The sequence below is a fragment of the Silene latifolia genome, chromosome Y (genome assembly GCF_048544455.1).
Source record: "Silene latifolia isolate original U9 population chromosome Y, ASM4854445v1, whole genome shotgun sequence".
NCBI classification, from domain to species: domain Eukaryota; kingdom Viridiplantae; phylum Streptophyta; class Magnoliopsida; order Caryophyllales; family Caryophyllaceae; genus Silene; species Silene latifolia.
In genome coordinates this window covers 324,201,737-324,207,019 of record NC_133538.1, presented here as the reverse complement: position 1 = coordinate 324,207,019, position 5,283 = coordinate 324,201,737, and the positions used below count along the sequence as shown (strand labels likewise).

Genomic DNA, 5,283 nt, shown 5'->3' with positions numbered 1-5,283 from the left:
AAATTCGTCTTAAACCTACTATAATTTAAGACGGAACTTTATTACTAATACGTAATTATTATTATTACTATTATTATTCCTATCCGACGAAAACGTATATTTTATATAAATCAAGCTTTAAAATATTATTTTATAAAAATCGTGTTTAAAATAAAACTAAATTAAATTAACTAATTTAAAAATATAAAATAAAGTCATTAAACGGTTAAATAAATTATAAACGTAAAAATGAGAATTTCGCGGGTGTTACAATCACCCCATCTTTTAAAAAGTTTCGCCCTCGAAACTTGAAAATAGAAATGAAAGGTTATAAAAATAAAGCTGGACTCTTTGAAATTTGTAACCCAAATATCAAAAGGTTACTTATTGTAAAAACTAAAATTCTTTCAAAAGTTTTAGGTAGAATTTTCCAACATAACCCGATTCTCATCAAAGGAACGAAAGTGTTCTCGTTACGCATTCAAGAACATCACACTCCAAATCAAAGATAAGGTCAAAATACCAAATCATTTGCAGAAATCCAGAATCAGAATACTTCCAAAAATATTTATGGAGAGTTTTCAAAAGTGTAAGTTTCCTTCATGGAACGAAATTGCTCTTGTCGTGCACACAAGAACGCTAACTTTCCAAGTCAAAGACAAGTTTTAAACAGAAATCATTCATCGATAAGCGCAGGACAAGTTATTAGACGCCTTTAATAATGAGTCCTAACATCCATCATCGTTAAAAACAATCGAAAAAGATAATCCACTCAAATTTTCTTTTGCAAAAGCCAAAACAAAAATGAAAGTTTCATTTTTAAACTCAAAAAGGAGTCAAGTTCTTGAAATTATAACATTAAACTTTGACAAAGAATCATAAATGGATCAAAGTTAGTTAGAAATTGAGCAAAATTTAAAAGAAATTCAGGTTTAGTAATTAAAATCATGATAAAGAAGTTATATTCAAAGAACAAGAGGAGGATTAAAGCAAATTTTCATTTTTTTCAAATCTTTACAAATAGATAAAGTTTCGTAATAGTAACATAAATTAATTAAATTTTTTTTTTAATTTTTTTTAATTTTTTTTTTTTAAACAACAAACCAAAAATGGTAGTTTGAAAAGTTTAGAAATTGTACAAATTGAAAAATAATTTAGACATCGTAAATACAAAGTACGCTAAGATGATCCAAACTTAACCAACAAAAGAGTTATGATGAACTTCCTAGGGGTAAGAGTCGAAGTAAGGTCAGCAGAGATGTCAAAGATAGAATTTTTATAAGCCTCTAGATTAGAATCGAAAGGGAAAGCACAACCAAAAGAATAGGAGATGCATGAACAATAAAGCTTATGGTCAAGGAAAAGGGAAAGGTACAAAGGTGAGTCGAGAGGAAAAATTCACAATAAGAATTCCAAGGGTAAGACGGAAAGAAAGATATGAGAGGAACTTCAAAGGTAAAACAAAAAGGAGTTTAGAAGAAGGATGAGTATCATGGGATAAAAGTAAGATAAGGTTGATCAAGGATAGAAAACACACCCGAAGCGTTGTCGGGAGGAATGACGGCTCCGACTTGATTCTCGACACGAATGGATCCTCTTGGCCTGGCTTCCGGAACATGAGGAGGAGGAGCAATCTTCTTCTTCTCGGGGCAATCCTTGATGAGATGACCGGGCTTCTTGCAATGGTAACACTTCAAGGGCATATCAAAGCATCCAATCCCGGGGTGATAAGCTTGCCTACACTTGAAACACTTGCGGGTCTCCTCAGGGTTGTCTTCCGACAAGGGAGCTTGTCCAACTTGCACTTGTCCACTTGGAAAGGGCTTCTTCTTCTTCTTCTTGGCAGATGACGAAGATGAGGACCCAAAGGATCTCTTGCCACGGGAGTTAGGACGAAGATTGACTTGAGCATTGGCATCTTGTTGATTCCGGAGAATTTGAGTGAGGGCTTCCATGATAGTATTCTCCACCTTGGTTGGTCGCACCATCTTCTCAAGACACCAAATAAACCAATCAGGTTAGCACCTAACAAATAACATACACAAAGAGGCTACCAACTTAGGTCCTTATATCTACCCATCTCTCATTCATTATTTCAAGGTCAAGTTCAAACTAAGTTTGGGGTACACGTGTGTGCGTCAGGAGCTACAAAGGCTCTGATACCAACTGTGACACCCCGCGTTAACGCGAAAAATATAACTAATAAATTAAAGCGGAATTTTAGGAAATTTTTGAAAGTTTTAAAGTTTAAAGCGCGGGTTCATAAAAATCCAAAACATAAATAAAGAATACGGAAATAAAGTTTGAATTATACAAACGTGATGGTCAAGGTGAGGGAAAATATATCCCTCGAATGACAATACAATAAGAGGTGAGTCTAAGCAGTCCTAATAAGCCAACTACAAGGCCAAAGTGCTCGCTAGCTCACACATGTCTTCACCCCATAAATGCACCAACTAGTACCTGTCATTCATGTAAACATGAACGCCACAGTCAGTGGGGAGTAACTCAAGGTTCTCCCAGCCACAAATTGTCGAAATGAACATGACAAAGAACTAAAACAGGTAAATCATGTAAAATACTTACAAAAGATATGAATATCAAGATTATATTTAAATATGGCAATTTAATGAGATATAACAAGATAGATCAACATTAGCATGATAACGACTGAACTACTCATATGAGACAATTTAATAATATGAAAGACAAGAATACGGTCAATTATGCAAAAGTACGCATTTCAAGGAATTACAACATAGATATGAGATTAGAATCCGAATCATGTGAAGTAGTTAAGTAAGGGATCAACGAATGCAAATTACAAGAATAGAAACCGTAGCCATTATTTGGAAAACCATTTGGCAAACATTGACGGGGCGTGGCTACTAATGTCACATTCATACTTATGGCTTGCATCTCACCATAAGAACGGATGGGAACATCAATCCCGACGATCATATCGCAACTAGAGGGCTTATAGCTCACCCCTAGTATCCGATAGGACCAAGACAAACAACACAAGGCATAACTCTTGCCTTGAAAGATAAATACCAATATCTAAACCAAGCAAGACCTTTACTACTCATATATCAAAATATAATTCCCCTGGTAGGACAACAATGGTACTCCCAAGACTCAGTCCTAGTCTAAATCTGGCCAGACTCTCGGGACAGCACAGTTCCCGATTCGACATGCGGCAGGACAGTCCGCATCCAAGACCCGAACCCTAAATCGGAAATCGAGAACCCACAATCGGCAGGACAGTCCGAAAGAGGCGGAAGATATGAGCTAAACCCACAATCGGCAGGACAGTCCGAAAGAGGCGTAAAGATAAGTCAAGCAATACGGTATAGCATAAAGGCATTATCAAGAATGTGACTCTTACAAGTACTTATAATAAATATCTCATACTTGTATTATATTAATAAATATCCCATTTTATAATTTAACATGCCGGTTAAATAAAATATAATAAGTGACGATGGATAATTTACGGAATGTAAACAAATTTTGTAAAAGTGACAAGATGGGCACAACCATTAAATTGTGGTAAGCCCAACAGTTTAATGGTGGTGAGCCCAAACACACCAAGAGAATGAGTCCAATTAAATTAACAAAGTGAATCCAAATATAATAAGAAATGGAGTCCAAAAGGCATAAGATTTTGAGACCAACAGGCATGAGAAATTGAGTCCAAGAGATATGAGAAATTGAGCCCAACAACTAAATTGCTAAAATGAATCACCAAAGCACAAAATGAGAAGAGATAGGAATAGGCATACGACATCACTCAAGCAGTACAGTCCAAACACGGTTCCAAAGCGGGCACAGGCCGATTGGCGAGTTTTTCAAGCGGGGAAAATATCGGGTATACATGTGACGACATTTGCGTAAAGACACTAGCAGGAAAACCGATCAGAGGGGCCGTTTAATCCGTCCCAATACAGATGACAAGAGCAGTAAAATAGAGGATAAAACTGGGGTGAGCAGCCCAACAAAAGCGCGATTTCAGACAGGTAACAAAGGTAAATTCGAGACGGAATGAGTACGACTATAACAAGGATAAACACCACCCAATTCCTGCCATAAATAAACCCATAAAATCAGCAAACAAGAAGTCCTTTTACTCGCACAAAAAGGAAATCGACAGCCCATGTTTGACAACACCATGGCCGACTATTCCCTATGGGACGAACCACGAAGACACCAAAAACCAGCCATGTAAACTGACCTCGAGCATCATAAAATCAAACCCATCCATGACGAACACAGTGAAGACTTAAACTTTACAGTAAACAAAGACAAGGCCGAGTAAGAAGGACGAGTTTCCCGACGTTTTGCCGAGTAACCTATCACCGTTACCTTAACTTTCTTCAATCTTCAAGGGAATGGTCTATTATGAACGAGTTTCCTTCTGGGTCCTCAAAGTCTTCACCTAGAAACCGTAATAAGAGCCGAGTTAGATTAAAAACGTCACATTTATGAGACGGGTCAAGACGAGAACTCCACAAGGCTATGCCTTTCTTACCTTAAAAGATGAAGGAAGAGATAAGGAGAAGAATGGTGCAAGAATTATTGAGTTTGGTCGAAAATTGAGCGAGAAATCTAGGATTTTAGGACCGCCATTAATGGGTTTCTTTGGAGCTTGTTTTGGGTCCGTTTTCCAGCTGCTGAATTTGTTTGTTGCAGGGGCTTTATGCATTCATACAGGAATTTCAAAAAGAATAAGGGAGGTGATGGTGGGTTAGGATTGGTCAGGAGAGTGTGAGAGAGAGATTAAGATATTATTAATTTAGTTAGGTGCCAAAATTGAGGGGCGCGTTGTCGACCCGGGATAGGTCGAGAGTAGATAAGTTTAGCCTCACATGCGAGCATGTGACGGTTCTTTGCTAGACGGAAATTCGTCTTAAACCTACTATAATTTAAGACGGAACTTTATTACTAATACGTAATTATTATTATTACTATTATTATTCCTATCCGACGAAAACGTATATTTTATATAAATCAAGCTTTAAAATATTATTTTATAAAAATCGTGTTTAAAATAAAACTAAATTAAATTAACTAATTTAAAAATATAAAATAAAGTCATTAAACGGTTAAATAAATTATAAACGTAAAAATGAGAATTTCGCGGGTGTTACAATCTCCCTACTCACCTATTATAACCGAAAATAGGAGAGATTGAGGGAAGATAATTTTCTTCCTTTTTTCCTTGTTTGACCGTGTCTACCAAAATGAGGAGAGAAATCTCCTTATTTTTGGTAGTTATTTTAATGTATAAAATGTGTGTATATT

The 5,283-nt window shown here is 36.3% G+C and overlaps 1 long non-coding RNA gene across 1 annotated transcript; it reads right to left on the bottom strand.

Annotated features, from left to right (window-relative positions):
- Positions 1 to 2,268: 2,268 nt before the first annotated feature.
- On the bottom strand, positions 2,269 to 4,743 carry LOC141633100 (uncharacterized). Its single transcript, XR_012537908.1, has 3 exons — positions 4,511 to 4,743; positions 4,345 to 4,417; positions 2,269 to 2,442 (listed from the first exon to the last, which is right to left on the bottom strand). It is a non-coding gene; the product is annotated as an uncharacterized LOC141633100 (long non-coding RNA).
- Positions 4,744 to 5,283: the final 540 nt, after the last annotated feature.